Source organism: Panthera onca, chromosome B1, assembly GCF_046562875.1.
Source record: "Panthera onca isolate mPanOnc1 chromosome B1, mPanOnc1 haplotype 2, whole genome shotgun sequence".
NCBI classification, from domain to species: domain Eukaryota; kingdom Metazoa; phylum Chordata; class Mammalia; order Carnivora; family Felidae; genus Panthera; species Panthera onca.
In genome coordinates, this window is record NC_138342.1 from 116,120,597 (window position 1) to 116,145,044 (window position 24,448).

The 24,448-nt window shown below is 36.6% G+C and overlaps 1 pseudogene; it reads left to right on the forward strand.

The window, feature by feature from the left end:
• Positions 1–9,517: 9,517 nt before the first annotated feature.
• LOC132693005 (trifunctional enzyme subunit beta, mitochondrial pseudogene) lies at positions 9,518–16,146 on the forward strand (annotated as a pseudogene).
• Positions 16,147–24,448: the final 8,302 nt, after the last annotated feature.

The following is a 24,448-nucleotide window of genomic DNA, read 5'->3' on the forward strand; positions in this document are numbered from 1 at the left end:
CTTTGGAAATCAGTAGTATATTTGAAATCAGTATATTGATGGCATTGGGAATGGACTTTAGAGAAGGAGTTCATAAGAGACAAGTGGCTTAACTTCAGTTATAAAAATGAGGCATCCTCTTTGCTTTTATCTTACCACACATGGAACAAAATGACTTTATTATTTATTTTGAAATATCTCCCCTTTGCATCACTTCCTTTCCTATCTAGTAGTCACCACTATAATACAAATGCTATCCTTAAAGAACGATTGCATATTTTATAGCACTATTAGAAAACTACATCTTCAAATAAAATGATGTGATCTAAAATTTCATTTGTAATAAGAAATATCACATAGCACATCCAAAGGCACCTTAATAACTGAAATATGAAGTATAAAGCCATACAAAACAAAGTGCCTAGCATATGACTCTGTCATAAATTACCTAGCATTTGGCTCTGAAAAGAAAGATATTAACAATAAAATTTGTAATCCAATGGGATAAAGAGATATTTTTAAAAGGAAAAACGTATTTATGACATCATGCCATAAAGTTCTCTTTTGGAGAACTAGGAAATTCAAAGTAGAGGGATCTGATTTAAGATACAAAGCAGACATTTTCAAAGGTTTCTCTTTCAAAGATTATCTGATTAGGAACCTCAGATAGGAGTATTTAACATTCAGGAGTTGTTTAAGACTAATGAGCCTATGGATAATTTTGTCACAAAATTTAAGAATTAGATTAAACTTCTTACATAGAGTTACTGCTAGTTCATTTGTGAAAATCAATGCCTCTTCACAGGAGAGTTTTAACAGTAATTCTAAGATGGTCAGAATTTTAAAATAGCCTATGAATTTTAATTAAATTAAGTAATTTAATTATTAAATTATTAAAATTTAATAATTTTAGTTCTGACCTAACACTATCTTATATGTCTTAATTACTCATTCATTTCATGCATGTTTAGTGCATGACATAGTCATATGCCCTTAGACACCAGACAGGTGACTGACAACACTGAAATTGTTGTCAAGAGAAAACATGGGACTCTCTGGATGATGACAAACTGGACAAACAACACAATGTCTATTGGGATGAGAAAAAAAAAAAAAAAACTGCTCTTTATAGACACCATTCGGGAATGTGCTGGGTCTAGTGTTTTTCAGATTTACTTTTTTCCTGAGAAGCCAGATTATTGTGTACAATTTCCCAAATAGTAAATATTTATTCCAAATAAAATTGAAAAAGTACATCAACCTAACACAAAAAGTCTACAGGACAGATCTCGCCCAGGAATAATAAGTTTTCTAGTTCAAGTTGTAGGAAGCTTACTTTTAAAAATTAAAAAAATCATAAGTCTTGGTTTCTTTTCTTTTCTTTTCTTTTCTTTGTTTTTGTTTTCTGTCCTTCAAGAGGTTTACAAAACTAGTAAGGGAGATTAGGCCCACCTATTACATCTGCATTTGCAGGGTCAAAAGTATAAGTCCATTCTCTTCCCCCTTCCCTCACTAAAAGGAATAAGGTTGTCCTTAAGTCCAAGTTCCATCCACAACCCCTTAGTCAATACCAAAAGCTCAGAGCCAGTATTAGGGCCTAGTGGAGAGCACATTTTCTATCAGTAAAGTCACCTTTGTTTAGCCTTGGGGAAAAGGACTGTGGGAGTAAAGGATGGTTCCAAGTTTAGGTTCTACAGTGAAGGAGGGTGGACAACAGTTCCAGGTAAACCTTTAGTGTCTTTGCCCCCTACAGTTTACTCAGATTGGAAGGAGTAATGAACAGGAAAAGGTAAAATGGTAGTCTCTAAAGCATGTTATAGACAGTAAGTTCACGATGGTTGACTATTAGGGTGTACTCAGGGAGAACAATATGAAAACATATATTTGGGGGGTTCCTGGATGGCTCAGTCCGTTTAGTGTCTAAAACTTGGTTTTGGCCCAGGTCATGTCTCATGGTTTGTAGGAATGAGCCCTGAGTCGGGTTCCTCACTGACTGCACAGATCCTGCTTGGGATTCGCTCTCTCCCTGTTTCTCTGCCCATGTTCTGCTCACACTCTCTCTCTCTCAAAAAAAAAAAATAAATAAAAATAAAAATTTAAAAAATAATTATATATATATGTGTGTGTGTGTGTGTGTGTGTGTGTGTATGTATGGAAAAACATGTATTTTGGGCATTGGTTGATCATTTACCCTTTGGGTCAGCTATATGTGAAGAGTTTTATCCCATATTTAGTGTACTATGTGGCCATTTATTTTCTTAACAGAGTGTTTGTACTTCAACTTGGGAAAGCCTGCATAATCTGCTTTTCATATCTGAGTGAATGACTAACCTATTGCATTGTAAAAAATATAATTTTTTTGTCCAGAAAATATTCTGCTAAAAAAGTAGATTATGAATGTCTTTTCTAGAGGGGACAATTATGAATACTTTTTCTATGGGTTTTCTTGACTTTCCATGTAAAAGCATCCTGAATTTGGTAACATGTAGTACTTCAAAGTCATAAAATACCATATTCAGAACCATAGTTTTTAAATGTCAAATTTTACTGCCTCCTATATATGAGTTGCTGGTATTACATTTTTGTACCTTTCAGAAAAGTTTTCAGTAAGATGTTATCAGGAGAAAGAAAAGAAAAGAAAAGAAAAGAGAAGGGAAGGGAAGAAAAGGGAAGAAAAGAAGAAAAGAAAAGAAAAGAAAAGAAAAGAAAAGAAAAGAAAGAGGAAGGAAAGGAAAGGAAAGGAAAGGAAAGGAAAGGAAAGGAAGAAAGGAAGAAAAGGAAGGAAAAGAAAGGAAGGAAAGAAGAAAACAAAGAAAAGAAATGAAAAATGAAAGAAAAGCAAAGGAAAAAAGAGGAGGGAACGAAAGAAAGAAGGGAGGGAGAAAGGGAAGAAGGAAAGAAAGAAACTAATATTCCTTAAAAAAGGAAGAGTGCTTTTAGAGTTTTTGTGAAGCTAGTTCAGAAATAATTTCATAAGATGAACACAGCTTTCTACCTCCACTGTTAATGGCTTCTTAGTCCACAAGGAAGTTGGTACAAGAAGAAAGTGAGGGGCACAGGTTAAGCATCTACAATGGCATAGTAATAAAGTTGAAGCAGCTTTCTAAAACTCTTGGCAGAATCGGTAGCCCAGGTCCAGAAAAGGGCACCGTGATATTACATGAATAATTTTAATAGATTTGCTTATGCCCAGTATGTTGAGCATCCTCATTTTAGGGCTAAAATAGTGGCTATAAAGGCAACAAAGTTGTGATGAAATTGGATCATGAAGTGAATTTACTATTTTCCTGTTCATTTTTGGGTCATATTGTTCATAAACACTGAAGCATTGGTGAATTTGAAAAATTATTTTCATGAATATATAAACCCATAAAAAGCTTGAACTTAAAGTTTTAATTATTTATATATGTATGTTGTTTCACATGAGAGTACTAAGCAGAATTATAATCATGGGGACTTGTGGAAACTGAAGTACTTATATGGATACATTTAATGAATACAAATGACACTTAGAAACAATTTAAGGTTCAAATGTCAATGAAATGGTTCTTTAGGAATTAATGAACATTTATTTCATATAAGAGAAAAGGAAACTTGCTTTTCCATGTTTAAAAAAAAATAATAAACTCCTTTATTCAAGTCACTGCAAGAAGTCCACAGGGGAAAATCCCCACGGGGAAAAAAATACCTTGATATCTAGAATTCGATTACGGAGATCAGATTATTCAGAAAGTAGCCCAAATTATTTCCATTCAGTAAGATATTATATTTGCTAGTTACTCAGATTATTAAGAAGCTGTTAATATTGAGATATCTGAACTGGAGCTTTGACAATAGACCTATTTGACCACAGAAGAGGCTGAGACTAAACATAGGAAGACATAAGTGAAAAATGGTACAGTATTCTTAATCAGTTTAAAGCCAAAGTTTCACTAGCATATGCAAAATTCAAGAATAGTTGATCCTTGAACAGTACAGTTAACACATATTTTGTTTATTACATGTATTATATACAGTATTCTTACAATAAAATAAGCTAGAGAAAAGGAAACATTAAGAAAATCATAACAAAGAGAAAATACATTTACAGTACTATATTGTATTGATTGAAAAATATCCATGTATAGGTGGACAGTGCAAATTCAAACCCATGCTGTTCAAGGGCCAACTGTTTCTCTAACTGTAATGTTTTATGTTGACGTTTTTAATTTTTTTTTTTATTTTTTAATGTTTTATTTATTTTTGAGACAGGTCAGACAGAGCATGAGCAGGGGAGGGACAGAGAGACAGCGAGACACAGAATCTGAAGCAGGCTCCAGGCTCTGAGCTGTCAGCACAGAGCCCCACGGGAGCCCGAACTCACAGACGGCAAGATCATGACCCGAGCTGAGATCTTGACCAGAGGGGAAGTCGGACGCTTAACCGACTGAACCACCCAGGCGCCCCCATTTAAAATTTTTTTTTAAGGTTTATCCATTTTTCAGAGACAGAGAGACAGAGCGTGAGCAGGGGAGGGGCAGAGAGAGAGGGAGACACAGAATCTGAAACAGGCTCCAGGCTCCGAGCTGTCAGCACAGAGCCCTAGGCGGGCCCAAACCCACAGACGGTGAGATCATGACCTGAGCTGAAGTCGGATGCTTAACTGACTGAGTCATCCAGGTGCCCCTTATGTTGACGTTTTAAAGACAAAGTTATATTTTCTTTTATTTTCTAATATTTATTTATGTATTTATTCATTTATTTATTTAGAGACAGAGAGAGAGAGAGAGAGAGAGAGAGAGAGAGAGAGAGGGAGGGAGAATCTCAAGCAGGCTTTGTGCTGTCAGCACAGAGCCCAACCCAGGACTCATGAACTGTGGGATCATGACCTGAGCTGAAATCATGAGTCAGACCCTTAACTGACTGAGCCACCCAGGCGGCCCCTATTGTTGACTTTTTAATTTACCTTCTAAGCACATAATTATTATCATTAATTATGATATACCTTAAATTTTGAAATCAGTTACTAAACATATGTGAATAATTTCTAAGAATATCACTTACTTTCATCTATGTTTATTCATCTCTTTTGTCATTAAGAATAATTATATAACCATTTAGTATAGTTATAGCTGAAAGTTCCTAGTAAACTGTATTTAATGGTTACATAATTTCACTATCAAGCATATGGAAATTAAATAACTTATTTAAGTGTTTCTAGATACTATTACACATTTTCTTTGCGGAGTATGTTGATGTAGCACATTGTCATAATGTTTATAAATAAACCACAAAAATAAAATCCCGGAAATGTAGAAATTGCATGCATAGTGCAAGTTCTCCTAATTACCTACTAATTAAGCTACTTGCTCGATCCCAAACTATTTGTTTTATCTTCTCTGTAATATATTTCCTAATAAGCTTGTCTTTTGAACATAAATGACTATTGGATTACTTACGAAGAAACCTTGGCACTTGTAGTAACCATCAGTTGAGTGCCTACCAAGAGTCCATTGAGGTTATTCTCAACTGACTCATTCCAGTTTAAACTGTGAAAGGTATTAGGTGATTTAATTAAGTGTTACATCATTTGCTGATATCTATGGGCCAAAGAAACTGTGTGTGCGCGTGTGTGCATGTGTATGTGCGTGGGTGTTTATTTACATGAAAACAATGTCTAGTGGTTTGAAAAGACTCAGTGAAAGGAAGTTAACCTAAAACTGCTAGTGGCGCCGGGGGGCTCAGTCGGTTGAGCGTCCGACTTCGGCTCAGGTCATGATCTCGCAGTTCGTTAGTTTGGGCCCCGCGTCGGACTCTGTGCTGACAGCTCAGAGCCTTGAGCCTGCTTCAGATTCTGTGTCTCCCTCTCTTTCTGCCCCTTCCCTGCTCATGCTCTGTCTCTCTCTGTCTCTCAAAAACGAATAAATGTGAAAAAAATTTAAAAAAAAATAAAATAACAAATAAAACTGCTGTTAAATTAGCTATGGTTAAAACAACTCTAAAATACTGGAGGAAATGATAAAAATTTTTTTTAAAGTATGTATTTAAATTTTATGATGATTTGATTATTTTTTTTAATTTTTGGTTTTGTCTTCTCTAATTTCTCACTTCACTTAATTAAAGAAAATAACAATCATTGACACCACATTGGATTATAAATATGGGGAAAACACCAATCTATAGATCCATTTTTAATAAAAATTCCTTGGTTTTACTTAAAAATATTTGCCAGTGGGGCTCCTGGGTGGCTCGGTCGGTTAAGCGTCTGACTTCGGCTCAGGTCATGATTTCATGGTCCGTGGGTTTGAGCCCCGCATTGGGCTCTGTGCTGACAGCTCAGAGCCTGGAGCCTGTTTCAGATTCTGTGTCTTCCTCTCTCTCTGCCCCTCCCCCGTTCATGCTCTGTCTCTCTCTGTCTCAAAAATAAATAAACGTTAAAAATAAATAAATAAATAAAAAATAAAAATAACAATATTTGCCAGTGACTATATGTTAGCATGCTTTAAGCTAAATATCATTACAAAAATATGCATGAACTTTTTTAAAAAATTCATACTTTTTGTTATTATTTCAGTTCCAATGGCTTCAGGATAAAATGACTTCTCTATGTCCTTTAATGGGATCTTTTTAATGCAGGGATGTACAATATGCTTTTTAAAAGATGAATTAATATTCCAAGAATTTAATTTGATTATAACTTTCTAAAAAAGATAACTCCAAATTTAATTAATTAATCCATATATGCACAAGTAATCTTTCAGAAACACTTATTTGGGAAAAACATGGAAGGATGTCTTTACTGGATTTAGTCGAATCCACACTCTTATGCTATCTTTTTGCAAAACAATATTCATTCAGACTGCATTTGTTCATTTATCTATTCAACCATTTTACCTATCACAAAGCAGATACTTTACCCAAAATAAATCAATTTCTCAGTTCAAAGACCTCATTCATTTGCCATTAGAAGGATGTGGACAAGAACAAGATCCATCATCCAGTTAGACACATAAATTGAATAAGCTGGTTGATTCAACAGGAAAGAGGGCAACTTCTGAGGAAGATAAAAATATGAGCATGCCCTTTAACTTTCTTTTCAAAGCCATAACTAAATGATAAAGAAAAGAAAAAGAAAGGAAAAGAAAAGAAAAGAAAAAAGAAAAGAACTCTATATTCATATAAATGTAAAAACAGAAGAGGTCAGAACTTCCTACCCCAGGCTCCTAGGGAGTTTGCCCTGTTAAGTCAAGATTTTAAAAAAATCATAAAGAAGAATCTCAAACTTGTTTCAACAGAAAGCAGAAAAGGAGAACATGCTACTCCAAAAACCACTATTATACTATATGTTAACTAACTCAAATTTAAATAAAAACTTGAAACAAACAAACAAAAAGAAAGCAGAAAATATGTAGAGAAAAGCTAGCAGGGCATCCCCAAAATATCTTTAACTGGAGAGAATTAGGCTCTGAAAGAATGGGGAACACTTTAATTTAAATAAATTTTCATTGAATGTTAGGCAGTATCTATGGAAGCCATGAAAATATGCCTTTCATATCTACTGGCACAGAGAGCAGAATTGATTGACCTTCTCAACTACTGCCTTTCTGTCGCTACTTTACAGCATGGTCACCCTTTCCAAAGGCTTCTCCCCGCCATGAATAAGCACACCTGTGGCCCTAATGCAGGCAGTTTTATTCCTGTGTGACATGAGACTCCTCCAACTGCAGATTTTGATTCAAGGACTCCCCTTCAGCCTGGGGAGGGAAACTTCTTTGGAACTGTGTTGCTGTCGGCCTCTCTTCCTAGGCAGTACCCTTCCCTCCCTCTCTCCTTCACTGATAGGAAACCTAAATGGTACATGAAAGCTATCTCTATCTCCCTTAGTTTCCTGATAATTGCCCTTCATAGTTGTTTCCATATATATATATATATATATATATATATACATATATATATATATATATATATATACATATATATACACACACACACACATACATACATATCTTGCAGATGTAATTTCAATTTCCTGCTTCTCAGAAAATCCAAGCATGATCTAAGGAAACAGACAACAGGATAGGGATTTTGGACTGGCTCACTTAATGTAACCGGGCAGACAAGAAGACGCCATTCTCAAAGTATAAAGCCACTGAGTGTCCCTAGTAAAAGGTGGTTGCTAAATTGTCAAAAAATTAACTGCATGTCCCAGGGTGACCTGAGAAAACATCTTAAAATAGGTAAATGACCCTCAGGTGTGATATTTCAGGCATTTTGAAAGACACAGCGGGTACTGAGACTACAAGGACAATGTAATTCACTGGTTACTCTTAACATTGTATTGATGCCTATTAAGGTACATTAACAGTTATAAGCTATGTATGAGGCCTCTTAACTCCACTAGTGAAACCACACAAAGCAGATCAAAAGACTGAGGAACTGATAGAGACACAGACTTCCAGAGACATTCATATGTGAAATTTACATAGTATATATTGTGCCATCCAGAAGCAGTCAGCTTAATATAGGAAGAGCTTTTTTTTTCAATATTTTGAGAGAGTTAGAGAGCATGCATGCATGAGTGGGGGAAAGGCAGACAGAGAGAGAGAGAGAATCCCAAGCAGGCTCCTGAGCATGCAGGGCCTGACGGTGGGTCTTGATTGCACAACCCAGGGATCATGACCTGAGCCGAAATCAAGAGTCAGATGCTTAACCCACTGAGGCACCCAGGCACCCCAAGAAGAGCCTTCTGAAGGCACAAGGGAAGTTCATCTTAAAAGAAGAATTCTCAAGAATAGGTTGCCATCCTTTAGAATACAATATAACGTTAAAGACATTTATATGGTGCTTTATCTTTAAAAAAAAATGATGAAAAAAATGATGTATGGTTTGAGAAAACAAGTGGTAGAGGCAGAGAAGGCCCTACTTACCATCATTCCTAATTATTTATTGAGGGATTTTGTGCTTCCTGTCCCCACAACTGTGGGCCTTGAAAGATTGGAGGTCTTGGCCTCTAAAAGAGGTACACTTTTACAGTGGAATATTCCAAAGATCTCTTTGGACCTCTTGTGCCATGGGCCAATAGATGAGAAGAGAAATCACTATCATGGCAGCCTTAACACAATGACAGCAGAAAGGAACGTATATGACACCCAGGTGATCCACTCTAGTATTTCGTGTACTCATTGCCCACTGTAACTGTAAATGGACAGAGACAACAACCTTCGTTTGAAAAAAAAAAAAAAAAAAGCCTTGATTACCAAGGGCTCAGACACATCAGAAATGAATTTTTAGGTCACAGCACCGAGCAAGTTACCAAAATACAACAAGTTCATGACAGAGGATGAGAAGAATTTCGGGTAAGTAGTGTAGGAGGGAAAGAATAAATTCCAGTTGCAACCCAGAAATTAAATGTGGCAAAAAAAGCTATAGTCTAGTCTGTTTGGTTAGCCTCCCTCTTCTAAGCGTCTTTCAGAAAGAGAGGTCATGGAAACCAAGGGACTGCTGCATAAATCTACATACAAAAAGTAGATCTGTGCAACAAAAGGCATGATGGAATATGATGGCCATGAAAAGCTCCCAGCAGCCACCTTTTGAGAGTTGTAATCATAAGCTTACTGAGGCCACACTTCCCTTAGCCTACTTCCAGGGAATGATGACTGAGCATGGTAATGGGACAAATTCAGGCCCTTCCTGCAAGATGTAGAATTCTTCCAGTGGGTGACTGTGGCTTGAGGACTCTTTTTTTGCCCCAAGTGTTCATACAACTATGTTACAATCTGAGTTTCTTCTTTTTTGCTATTTCTTACCTCACTTTCCTTTACTATGTCAGACCTGCCTCACAGACTAATGGCTCTCTCCAGCATCACTAGCTTTTTCCTCTCTAATATTTAAAGGCATTTCTGGGGCACCTGGGTGGCTCAGTCGGTTGAGCATCCGACTTCAGTTCAGGTTATGATCTCATGGTCTGTGGGTTCGAGCCCAGCGTCAGGCTCCGTGCTGACAGCTCAGAGCCTGGAGCCTGCTTCTGATTCTGTGTCTCCCTCTCTCTCTGCCCTTCCCCCGCTCATGCTCTGTCTCTCTCTCTCTCTCTCTCTCTCTCTCTCTCTCTCTGTCAAAAATAAAAATAAACATTAAAAAAAATTAAGGCATTTCTCTCCTCAGTGCCTGGCTGGCTCAGTTGGTACAGCATACAACTCTTGATCTTGGGCCTGTAAGTTTGAGCTCCTAGTTGGGTGCACAGATTACTTAAAAATAAAATATTAAAAAATAAATAAATAAAGATCTTTCCCTCCATTAAATCTTCCAGATCCAAACCTGGGTTTCTGTCTGCTTTTTAGAGAATCTGAACACAGCATCTTTGAAGAATTTGCCCTTGGAAGACTAATCATTGTAAAGGAGGCTTATTTATATTAAAATAAAAACAGTTCCTAATTAAAATTATTATCACATTTGGGGCATCTGGGTGGCTCAGTCAATTAAGTGTCCGACTTCCACCAAGGTCATGATCTCGTGGTTCACCAGCTCGAGCCCCACATCTGACAGCTCAGAGCCTGGGCCCTGTTTCAGATTCTGTGTCTCCCTCTATCTCAGTCCCTCCCCCACTCATGCTCTGTCTCTCTCTCTTTCAAAAATAAACACTTAAAAAGAAAAAATAAATTTATGATCAATTAAGAATTTATAGATTAATTTAGAAAGAATTTTTTTGAGCATTTAAATTAACAAAAGCACAAAAACATCTTCTTGCAACATTCAGGTCAAAGAAAAGGGCTATTTTGAAAATATTAATATGAACACTATATTTCAAAACATATTGCATATAACATCCCATGCAAGCAGATAAACATTAAAATCAATATTCTACTACTGTACAAAACATTTAAAAAACTGAGTATTAGATTCACTAATTTAGAAAACTAATTAATTACTCTAATGACAGAACAAAGGGAAGTAATAAAAATGAGAATAAAATTAATTTTTTAAAAAAAGAGAGAAGAGATGAGCTATGGAACTCATTTTAAAAAATCAAGTTCTGCTTGTTGGAAGTGGCCCGTTAAAATCTACAAATCTCTAGGTAGCATTATAAACAAAACAACACTTTCCTGCTCCTGGCTCTAGTCTGAGCAGGCTGTCTTCCTCCTCACCTGCTATATGGGCTGAAGCATTAGTAGGTGTGGATATATTGCTTCTGGACCCCAAACGGGCCTGACAGGCACTGTGCAGGACCATCAGTATTTTCAATTACAAGTTTTCTGTGTAATTCTATACTAAGAAATGCTGAAAAGAGTATATCGCTTTATATAAAATATAAGTCAACAATTTATAATGTCTCAAGGAGAAACCCAAAAATAAATAGAAGAAGAAAAAATAAAATGAGAGGAAGTTTTCAGAAATATCACTGTAACTAAAGGTGATGATTATCAGCCATTTTTTAAAACATACTATGCCAACATTTGAAGAAACATTTGACTACATTTTAAAATTGGAATTAGGAATATTTTCATAAGCACAACTTAGAAAAAATAGAAAGCTTCTTTTAGTATGGTCACAATTGCTACCAAACCTGTAAAATATTATCATAATATGAAATCTACAGCCTAAGCAAATTTATCAATATTGATGTGGAACACTCAAAAAATATTAAATCCATATCATATATATATATATATTTAAATGTAATCAAGTCTAGTTTATTGCAGGAGAATATAGATGGATAATAAGTTAAAAATATATATATTCAATGGCAACAATTACAAATGAAAAATAAGATTCCGTATCAAAATAAGTGGAGAATAATATAGTGTATGAAAATACATGGAAATTACAGATTCTATTCTGGATGTAAAAATACAGATAAATTTGAAAAACAAAATAGCTGGAAAATTCTTATACTCATATAAATTTTATTGAGATATAAAAAGTTTGACAATTAAAAAACAGACACTTAAAGATAATTGTTAAGTTAATGTAAATATTTAATGATAGTCCATTAAAAATCCAATGAAATTGTACAACCTGAAAACATTAATTTGATAGAAAAAGTAAACATATATTCACAAATAGAAATTAATCAAGGGGGCCTTTAAATTATTAGATAGAAAAGCGTAGAAAAAAAAAAAAGCTTTCAAAAAAAGTTCCACCTTACATCATATACCAGTGTACATTTCAAACATTTTAAAGGAGCAAAAATTAAAAATAAAAGAAATGTTAAATCAAACAACAGAAAATATAAGTTATAATATGCATGTATCTGGTCTTGGGACAGAAAGGGGCTTTCAAAATTGGATATAAATAAAAATCTACTATCAAAAAATAGTTGATAGAAATCAACATGTGAAGTTTTCAGTGTGAAGTAAAATTTAACAGAAGCGTAAAAAGCAAAAGGAATATGAAGCAGACTATTTGCTCCATAGCTGGCAGATTACAAAAAGCATTTTAAAGTTCTATAAAACAATGTATGTTCCAGTTGAAACTGGAGAAAGATAATGAGTATACAAAATTTAAATTAATAAACATATATAACACTTAACCATACTGAACTTTGCATCTAGTAAAAATAATTCAAATGAAAACATTGATATTATATTTCCTCCCTGAAAAGATAATTATCAAATATAATATTAATACCAAGACTGGTGACTGTGCCGAAAAATATAAAATGACTCATTCGCAGAAATCTCTATTCTATAACTTTATTCTTAAGAAGGGTAATACACTTATATGAAAGAACATTCACTGAAACATTGCTGTGATTATGAGAATTTAGAAATAACATATATGTTCAGCAATAGATTAGCTTACTAAATTTTAATACAACTCCAGGGTAAAACTGTATTGTAGCAGGTATTTTAATGAAAAATATGAAAATGTTCATAATATGTAGATCAGTGAAATTATAATGTTTGAACTTAAATATGCAGCATGATTTCTGTTTTGTAAAATATGAGCATATGCATATAGACAAAGATCACATATATACATATTTGTATATTTACATTCATATTGTTTTGTTTTGTTTTGTTTTTTCTGAGTGAGTGGCCTATTGATGTGTGTTTAAATAAAATGTGTGTACTGGGAGTAGGAAGAATCAATTCCTTGAGTTTTACAAGCTTATTTGGTAGGGGAATAAGTGAATAGATATCACTGAAAAAATCCCCTGGACCTCCTTTCTTTTCCTATAAGGAAATAAGGTGATCACTTTCATTGAGAGCTCTTTGGTTAAACAAAATTACTTTCTTGCTTTTTATCCATCGGAGAACAGTTATACACCCAAAATCAATCAGAGTGAAAAACACCACACAGGGTTCTTTAGGTCTCTGTATGCTATGCAAATGTTTTCACAGCATTTTGCTGAATAACAGCACAGCATGGTAAATGCATAAAATGGTCCCTGAAGTCCAGGAAAATTATGGGCATAGGACATTGGTGAGTGTGCAGAACTACTGGCTAGCACTATTTTTTACAAATCAATAATGCAGAAACACTAACATTTTATTTCTCTAGGAGAAGAGACAAAATATGCAAATAAAATTGGGTTGAAAATGAAATCTTCACAAAACAAACAAAAAATATATTCTACAGCACCAAAATTAAATGAATGATTGTTCTAAATAATAGATAGTGACATTATATCTATTCACCATCATTCTGACATTTTTGTAAGTAGACAGACTAAACTATTTACCCATTCTTTAACGAAAAAAATTTCTTCAGTAATTGGTACCTGATACTAACCAGTTTTAGTACATTTTGGGACAACTGAATAGTGGACCAGGATAGAGGTCTGGTGACAATGTTCTGCGGCATCGTTACTTAGAGACTGTAGGTTTTAACCTTTGTAAAATCACAGAAACATTAGGTCTGACTTCACAAAAAGGCTCAGAATTTCTCTTTTCTCCTTTGTCTAGCCCCCGATATGAAGCAGTTCAACCTTTCAGCATTTTAAAAGTCTATTTCTAAGCAGATAGGAGAGATAAAGAAGTCATAAAAGTAATTATTAATCTGATTTGTAATTTTAGGAGTAGCAAAGGGTTGAGAGCTGGAAACCAAGGATAAGGATTGATAACACAAGGGGCACCTGGGTGGCTCAGTTGCTTAAGCATCTGACTTTGGCTCAGGTCATGATCTCGCAGTCCATGAATTCAAGCCCCGCATCAAGCTCTATATTGACAGGTCAGAGCCTGGAGCCTGTTTTGGATTCTATGTCTCCCTCTCTCTCTCTCTCTCTCTTCCCCTCCCCAGTTTGCCCTCTGTCTTTCTCTCTCTCAAAAATAAACATTAAGAAAAAAAATTAAGGATTATTAATACAAGAATAACTTAACCTTCCTGCTCTGTGACCCTCTCCACTCCACACCCCACACAGGCACACATACACACACACACATACAATATTAAGCTATTTGCCAGTGAGCTTCTGGGAACAAGAGATATTTATACACTCAGTTTCTGGGTAGACAATGGAGGTGCCTGTGTGGCTCAGTCAACTCTTGATTTCGGATCAGGTCATGATTTCACGGTTAATGAGATCAAGCCCCACGTAGGTCTCCGTACTGACAAGTTGGAGCCTATTTGGGATCCTCTCTCTCACTCTCTCTGCACCCATCCCCTCCCAAAAATAAATAAATAAACTAAAAATAAAAATGGAGAAAACAGTTTAGGTCATTGTTTCACAACTGGATGCAAAAAAGAAAATCCCTAAAAACCCATTTCTTCTAGTGCTTTCTGTTCTCTTGTGAGACAGGAAATAGGAGGATTGAGTGCCCAGAATGACTTTAGACTCCTGGTTTAGGAGATATTGGTGCGGGGCCACAATGTCTCCAGCAAGGGAGGGATGTACATCTTGTTACATGGTATAGGCATTAAATCACAGCCAAGAGATTATATGTTAAAATTACATATTTAGGGCCAGTTTCTAGTACTGCAAATAGGGATCTTAAAAGTTGCCATGCTGTCTTAACAAGTAAAAAGTTAAGCAGACTGAAAAATCAACAACGTTTCTTAGATCCCTGAAAGATGGGAGGACACAGGATAAACTGCTCCCCCCAAAACTGGAGAGACAGACAGAACACAAGGAGTCCCAGATAACCTGACCAGAGATGCCAAGATGAAACCACTATGAGAATCTGAGTGGGAAGGGAGGGATAGGAAGCCTGAAGCATAATTGAAGAACTCATGGAGACTCAGTGTGGACAATTCTGAGTTAAAAGCTCCAGGGCAGCTTTTAACCAGTCATTAGAAAAGCCTCCACAACTCTGTTAAGATTTACTTCAAGGAACTCTACCAGGTTCTCACAGTAAATACCAGAGAAAAATCCCCTTGGTTTTCTGGCAGAGGTGGGGAGGTGAAGGACTTACTCTAAATACTTAAGGCAGTCTGTTCTTAACAAGGCCTGCCCTCTGGAGAAACTTGCTAACCAAAGCCTAAGAGCTCCCTCTGGTGGCTTTCTCCACCAGTGAGCCATGGACCCCTGTCTTTGCTCTTTCTGACTGAAATAGGATGAGTATGTACTTTGTTCCCACAGCCTGACCATAAGGACACAGGATGAAGGACTCCTTTCCCATGTCGTATCCTTCCGAGTACCCAGAAAAGATATAGTTGCCAAAGATAATCGCATTAGTTTTTTCTCCCTAGAGCAGATTGCCAAACAAAAACCTGCATTCATCCCTGTGGCACAGTAACAGCTGCAGATTCTTTTTTCCCGGCCTATGGTGAATCAGCATTGTTGATTATGGCAGAGGAAGATGGTCTGGCCATGGGTTACAAATGGAGAGCATTTTTGAGGGATTCTGTGTAAGTGGTCTCAGGATCCAAAAGATCAACTTTTATTTAGACAACAGATGCTACGCCAGAAGTTCTAGAAGAGGCAGGATTGACAATAAATGTTATTTATGCTTTGGAATTTAAGGAAGGTTTCACAGGTCAGATTTTGTCTAATTTGGAAGCCATGGATTCTGGCTGGTTTGCATAAAAATACGTGGTTGGAAAACCCAAGTTTGGATTGCCCCTTTTAGAGAAGTTGAACAACTGGGGTGGATGGCTGTCCTGGGGATAACTATGTGGAGCCACTGGCTGCAGGTTGGTCACTGCCCTGCCAACAGATTACAGAAGAAAGAAGGCCAGTATGGCTCAGTGGCTGTCTGTACAGCTGGAGAGCAGGACCATGCTATGGTAGGAGAAGCTTATACAAAATAATAGATCAGGAAGAGGTGCCCTGAAGTTTCTGTGTCATACTCACCCCATTTCAATGCATTACTAAATGACATCTATAATTTCTAACTCCTCTTAGGAAAACAAAATGTGTGGCCCTCTGTTAAATACTTTGAAGTCAAGGCCTGCTAATATTCTGAGCTTTCCAATAGTCATGGCTTTACTGCTCTTTCAGGGATTACACCAGAATCCCGCACGGCGATAGGTTTAAACAATTGTTTTTAGTTTTTATTTTCACCAAAGACTACATGAGAGATTACAGTTTTGAAGAGAGGTTAGCTGAGATTTGGAATCATCTTTGTATTTGCAAATGATACTCATTGCTATTTGTAACCTAAAGATGACTGTTTTCTAAAAAATACAAATCACTGTGCCTAATTAACTTAATTGTGGGAATATAATTCAGAACCTAAACAAATAAAGTGGAGTTTTGATTCCAAAAGTTTTTTAGAGACAATGAAAATAATATAGGTCAGAACCTCAGATATACATAAAAGAAGGGCATCGAAAGAGGAATAAGTGAAGATAAAATAACTTTTATTTTTCTTCTCCTTAATTGATCCAACAGATACATTTTTCAAAGTAGTAACACCAACAATGCACTCAATTATGTATGCTTATGGATATAGCTTATATGTTTCTTATGCTTATTCATAAGTGCAAAGAATGTCAGCAACAATACAAAGAATGAGAAGAAGGAATTAGGTTTATTTTACAATAAATTACTCACAGTACTGATGAACGGGTATACTGTCATTTGAAAGTGGACTTAAATTAGCTGTAAATATCTATTACAAAACCTAGGTCAAACCCACAAAAAATATGCTATATACTAAGAGAGGATAAAAAATTGAATCATACAAAATGCTCATTTAAAACCACAAAAGACAGGGAAAGAGTGGAAGATAAAGATAGGAACAAAGTATAAGAGCATCAAATAGAAAACAATAACAAATACGGTAAATAGGAGCCCAAATATAACAACAAACACTGAAAAACAATGGTCTAAATGTACCATTTAAATGGTAGAGATCCTCAGGGTGAATCAAAAGCAAGACCCGATTACGTAAAGTCAACAAGAAAAACATTTTAAATATAAAGAGACATACAGATTAAAAGTGGATGGAGAAAATATACTATGCTAATATATATCAAAAGACAACAGAAATAGCTACATTAATTTCAGAAAGCAAATTTCAAAGCAAGGAAATTATTCGGGAAAAAGAAGGGCATTATATAATGACAAAGTGATCAATTACCCAAGAAGACGTAACAATTCTTAATGTGTATATGACTAACAACAGAGCATCAAACTGTGTGAGGCAAAAACTAATAGAACTACAAAAAAAAAAAAAAAAAAAAAAAAAGATGAATCCACTATCATAGTCGGCAAACTTCAAGAACCCTCTCTCAGAAATGGATATATCAGGCAGCAAGAATTTTAGAAGGACGTTTGAACACAATACCCTTAATCAGTTGGGTGTTTTTGACGTGTATAGACTAAATCCTACAACATCATCATGCACATTCTTTTCAAGCTTTACATTCAGCAATATAGACTACATTTTTGACCCTAAAACACACTGAACAAATTTAAAAGAATGGAAAACCTACTGCATCTAATCTCAGGTCACAATGGAATTAAACTAGATATCAATAATAGATAATAGGAAAAGCCCACAATATGTGGACACCAAACAGCACACTTCTAAATACAGAATCCTTCTTTTTATTCAGCTTCACTTTATTGCACTTTGTAGATAATGCATTTTTTTACAAATTAAACGTCTGTGGCAACCCTGCCTGAAGCCAGCGTGTGGGTTCCATTTTTCCAACATCTGCTTTCTTCATGACTCTCTATCCAATTTAGTCATTTTTACAATATTTCAAACTTTTTCATTATTATTATATTTGTTATAGTGATTTATGATCAGTGGTTATGACTTATTGAAAGCTCAGATAATGGGTAGCATTTTTTAGCAAAAAATGTTTTTTAATTAGGGTATGTACATTTTTCTTAGACATAATGCTATTGAACACTAAATAGACTACAATATAGTATAATCATAACTTCTATATGGGCTGGGAAACAGAAAACTTATTTGACTCACTTTGTTGTGATATTTGCTTTACTACAGTGGTCTGAAACTGAACTGCCATATCTCTCAGGTATGCCTCCTGGAATACATGGGTCAAAGAAAAAAATCTCAAGAGAACTTAAATTTTTTTTTTCTAAATGAAGATGAGAAAGAACTTATCAAAATTTATTAAATGCAGCTACAGCAGTTTATATAGGGATATTTATAGCATTGTATGTATAAGAAAAGATCAGTGATCTAAAATAATCTAAATTCCCATATTAAGAAATAAGAGGGAGAGGAGCCAAGATGGTGGAACAGCATTGAAGTTTTCTTGGGGTCTCGTGTCCACGAAATACAGCCAGACCAACACTAAACCATCCTGCACACCTGGAAAACCGATCTGAGGACTAACACAAAAATCTGCACAATCTGAACGACAGAATTCAGCAGGTACGCGGTGCGCAGAGGTGAACTGGGGGAGAGAGAAGCCGCAGAGGGCAGCGAGCCGCTTTTGCCTGCAAAGAGAGGATGTAGACAGCAGGGGGTCGGGGGAGAATACGGGAGAAGCACCCCCCCTAAAATCAGCTGGAGAGAAAGTGGAAAAGTGGAAACAGCCACAGGCACTGAGCTAAAAAGGGAGAAAGGAGAAAGGAGAGGGTTTAAATTCCATTAAGGCTATAAACAGGGGGAGCACAGAGCCTGAAACTCTGTAGTTCAATACCTGGTGGTGCTTTGGTGGGAAGGGTGAATCCCCAGGAGCAGAGTAGAGTCTGGGCTTCTTCAGGCCACACTGGAGAGGCAGTTCCCCTGCTGGGAGGACATCTGGTAGAGGCTGTGTGGGTCCCCCAAAGGCAAGGCCCCAGTGGACCAGGGAGAACAACCACATTCGCTGGAACAAAGTTATTTTTCCATAATCCCTGAAATGCTAGTATCTTGCAAACTTTTTCTGAGGCAGGCTAGCACCCGGCCGCAGTCTCTGGGCACCGGCAGCAGCACGGACTTGCAAACGTTCCTGGGTGCAGCCGGCACCCGGCCATTGCTCAGTGAGACCCTCCTGCAGAGGGACAGAACGGCCAAAGCCGCAGTCCCTCAGAAGTAAGGGATCGGGAAAAACAGCCGCATCTGAGACAAAACACAGGAGGGAGGTGCTGCCTGAGGCTTGGTCACAGACTGTGTAAAAGTGGAGAGTGAACGGAAGCTGAAAACAAAGGACGGGTGTGCGATTGATGATCAGGGAGAACAGAGTTTGATACTAGAGACTGGGTACCTAGCTGGGTGATGCCCTTTTAACCTCTCCCGTGTGTGCATGCGCATAAGCACCTACAAGAACCACAACAATCCATCCCAGTAAGGTAAGCAGCGCCATCTAGTGGAGAACGGAGCTGTTACACTAAGCCCTGCCCAATTGGGCCAACCTCTCTCTTCAAGAACACAAGTCTCCTTGCTTAGTTTGTGGACTATAAAGCACTGCATACTTTGACTTCTAGGGGAAAAGAAGTAATTTCAGTAGTATTTCAGTCTGTTCATCGTTCATCTATTCAATTTTCTTTCTTTTTTTTACTTTTTTCTTTTTTCACTCCTTTTCGTTTTCCTGAATACAGAAAGAGAAAAAATTCATTTTTATTTTCAGTTTTTATTAAAACTATTTTTCTCTAATCTTTCTACCACATTTTTTACTTATATGTAAAATTTTCAAATTCTATCTTACTTTCATCATTTTATTTTAGACTACTTCAGTGTATTCATTTTTTCAAAATTTCATATGCTTTCCTTCTTTTTTTTTTCTTTCCCGTTTTTTCTCTAATATATAAAGCCCCTCACAACACCCAGGACAAACACATCTAGGATCTAACATCATTTATTCTATATCTTGTGTGTGTGTGTGTGTTTATTTTAATATTTTTTTATTTTATTTTTTAATATTTTTTTTCAATATATGAAATTTATTGTCAAATTGGTTTCCATACAACACCCAGTGCTCATCCCAAAAGGTGCCCTCCTCAATACCCATCACCCACCCTCCCCTCCCTCCCACCCCCCATCAACCCTCAGTTTGTTCTCAGTTTTTAAGAGTCTCTTATGCTTTGGCTCTCTTCCACTCTAACCTCTTTTTTTTTTTTTTTTTTTTCCCCTCCCCCATGGGTTTCTGTTAAGTTTCTCAGGATCCACATAAGAGTGAAAACATATAGTATCTGTCTTTCTCTGTATGGCTTATTTCACTTAGCATCACACTCTCCAGTTCCATCCACGTTGCTACAAAAGGCCATATTTCATTCTTTCTCATTGCCACGTAGTATTCCATTGTGTATATAAACCACAATTTCTTTATCCATTCATCAGTTGATGGACATTTAGGCTCTTTCCATAATTTGGCTATTGTTGAGAGTGCTGCTATAAACATTGGGGTACAAGTGCCCCTATGCATCAGCACTCCTGTATCCCTTGGGTAAATTCCTAGCAGTGCTATTGCTGGGTCATAGGGTAGGTCTATTTTTAATTTTCTGAGGAACCTCCACACTGTTTTCCAGAGTGGCTGAACCAATTTGCATTCCCACCAACAGTGCAAGAGGGTTCCCGTTTCTCCACATCCTCACCAGCATCTATAGTCTCCTGATTTGTTCATTTTGGCCACTCTGACTGGCGTGAGGTGATATCTGAGTGTGGTTTTGATTTGTATTTCCCTGATGAGGAGCAACGTTGAGCATCTTTTCATGTGCCTGTTGGCCATCCAGATGTCTTCTTTAGAGAAGTGTCTATTCATGTTTTCGGCCAATTTCTTCACTGGGTTATTTGTTTTTCGGGTGTGGAGTTTGGTGAGCTCTTTATAGATTTTGGATACTAGCCCTTTGTCCGATATGTCATTTGCAAATATCTTTTCCCATTCCATTGGTTGCCTTTTAGTTTTGTTGGTTGTTTCCTTTGCTGTGCAGAAGGTTTTTATCTTCATGAGGTCCCAGTAGTTCATTTTTGCTTTTAATTCCCTTGCCTTTGGGGATGTGTCAAGTAAGAAATTGCTACGGCTGAGGTCAGAGAGATCTTTTCCTGCTTTCTCCTCTAGGGTTTTGATGGTTTCCTGTCTCACATTCAGGTCCTTTACCCATCTTGAGTTTATTTTTGTGAATGGTGTGAGAAAGTGGTCTAGTTTCAACCTTCTGCATGTTGCTGTCCAGTTCTCCCAGCCCCATTTGTTAAAGAGACTGTCTTTTTTCCATTGGATATTCTTTCCTGTTTTGTCAAAGATGAGTTGGCCATAGTTTGTGGGTCTAGTTCTGGGGTTTCTATTCTATTCCATTGGTCTATGTGTCTGTTTTTGTGCCAATACCATGCTGTCTTGATGATGACAGCTTTGTAGTAGAGGCTAAAGTCTGGGATTGTGATGCCTCCTGCTTTGGTCTTCTTCTTCAAAATTACTTTGGCTATTCGGGGCCTTTTGTGGTTCCATATGAATTTTAGGATTGCTTGTTCTAGTTTCAAGAAGAATGCTGGTACAATTTTGATTGGGATTGCATTGAATGTGTAGATAGCTTTGGGTAGTATTGACATTTTGACAATATTTATTCTTCCAATCCATGAGCACGGAATGTTTTTCCATTTATTTGTATCTTCTTCAATTTCCTTCATAAGCTTTCTATATTTTTCAGCATACAGATCTTTTACATCTTTGTTAGGTTTATTCCTAGGTATTTTATGCTTCTTGGTGCAATTGTGAATGGGATCAGTTTCTTTATTTGTCTTTCTGTTGCTTCATTATTAGTGTATAAGAATGCAACTGATTTCTGTACATTGATTTTGTATCCTGCAACTTTGCTGAATTCATGTATCAGTTCTAGCAGACTTTTGGTGGAGTCTATCGGATTTTCCATGTATAATATCATGTCATCTGCAAAAAGTGAAAGCTTGACTTCATCTTTGCCAATTTTGATGCCTTTGATTTCCTTTTGTTGTCTGATTGCTGATGCTAGAACTTCCAACACTATGTTAAACAACAGCGGTGAGAGTGGACATCCCTGTCGTGTTCCTGATCTCAGGAGGAAAGCTCTCAGTTTTTCCCCATTGAGGATGATGTTAGCTGTGGGCTTTTCATAAATGGCTTTTATGATCTTTAAGTATGTTCCTTCTATCCCGACTTTCTCAACGGTTTTTATTAAGAAAGGGTGCTGAATTTTGTCAAATGCCTTTTCTGCATCGATTGACAGGATCATATGGTTCTTATTTTTTCTTTTATTAATGTGATGTATCACGTTGATCGATTTGCGAATGTTGAACCAGCCCTGCATCCCAGGAATGAATCCCACTTGATCATGGTGAGTAATTCTTTTTATATGCTGTTGAATTCGATTTGCTAGTATCTTATTGAGAATTTTTGCATCCATATTCATCAGGGATATTGGCCTGTAGTTCTCTTGTTTTACTGGGTCTCTGTCTGGTTTAGGAATCAAAGTAATACTGGCTTCATAGAATGAGTCTGGAAGTTTTCCTTCCCTTTCGATTTCTTGGAATAGCTTGAGAAGGATAGGTATTATCTCTGCTTTAAACGTCTGGTAGAACTCCCCTGGAAAGCCATCTGGTCCTGGACTCTTATTTGCTGGGAGATTTTTGATAACTGATTCAATTTCTTCCCTGGCTATGGGTCTGTTCAAGCTTTCTATTTCCTCCTGATTGATTTTGGAAGAGTGTGGGTGTTTAGGAATTTGTCCATTTCTTCCAGGTTGTCAAATTTGTTGGCATATAATTTTACATAGTATTCCCTGATAATTGTTTGTATCTCTGAGGGATTGGTTGTAATAATTCCATTTTCATTCATGATTTTATCTATTTGGGTCATCTCCCTTTTCTTTTGAGAAGCCTGGCTAGAGGTTTGTCAGTTTTGTTTATTTTTTCAAAAAACCAACTCTTAGTTTTGTTGATATGCTCTACAGTTTTTTAGATTCTATATTGTTTATTTCTGCTCTGATCTTTATTATTTCTCTTCTTCTGCTGGGTTTAGGCTGTCTTTGCTGTTCTGCTTCTATTTCCTTTAGGTGTGCTGTTAGATTTTGTATTTGGGATTTTTCTTGTTTCTTGAGATAGGCCTGGATTGCAATGTATTTTCCTCTCAGGACTGCCGCCGCTGCATCCCAAAGCATTTGGATTGTTGTATTTTCATTTTCGTTTGTTTCCATATATTTTTAAATTTCTTCTCTAATTGCCTGTTTGAACACCCATTCTTTAGTAGGGTGTTCTTTAACCTCCATGCTTTTGGAGGTTTCCAGACTTTTTCTTGTGGTTGATTTCAAGCTTCATAGCATTGTGGTCTGAAAGTATGCATGGTATAATTTCAATTCTTGTATACTTATGAAGGGCTGTTCTGTGACCCAGTATATGACCTATCTTGGAGAATGTTCCACGTGCACTTGAGAAGAAAGTATATTCTGTTGCTTTGGGATGCAGAGTTCTAAATATATCTGTCAAGTCCATCTGATCCAATGTATCATTCAGGGCCCTTGTTTCTTTATTGACTGTGTGTCTAGATGATCTATCCATTTCTGTAAGTGGAGTGTTAAAGTCCCCTGCAATTACCACATTCTTATCAATAAGGTTGCTTGTGTTTCTGAGTAATTGTTTTATATATTTGGGGGCTCCCATATTCGGCACATAGACATTTATAATTGTTAGCTCTTCCTGATGGATAGACCCTGTAATTATTATATAATGCCCTTCTTCATCTCTTGTTACAGCCTTTATTTAAAGTCTAGTTTGTCTGATATAAGTGTGGCTACTCCAGGTTTCTTTTGACTTCCAGTGGCATGATAAATAGTTCTCCATCCCTTCACTCTCAATCTGAAGGTGTCCTCAGGTCTAAAATGAGTCTCTTGTAGACAGCAAATAGATGGGTCTTGTTTTTTTATCCATTCTGATACCCTATGTCTTTTGGTTGGCGCATTTAGTCCATTTACATTCAGTTATTATAGAAAGATATGGGTTTAGAGTCATTGTGATGTCTGCATGTTATATGCTTGTAGCGATGTCTCTGGTACTTTGTCTCACAGGATCCCCCTTAGGATCTCTTGTAGGGCTGGTCTAGTGGTGACGAATTCCTTCAGTTTTTGTTTGTTTGGGAAGACCTTTATCTCTCCTTCTATTCTAAATGACAGACTTGCTGGATAAAGGATTCTTGGCTGCATAATTTTTCTGCTCATCACATTGAAGATCTCCTGCCAATCCTT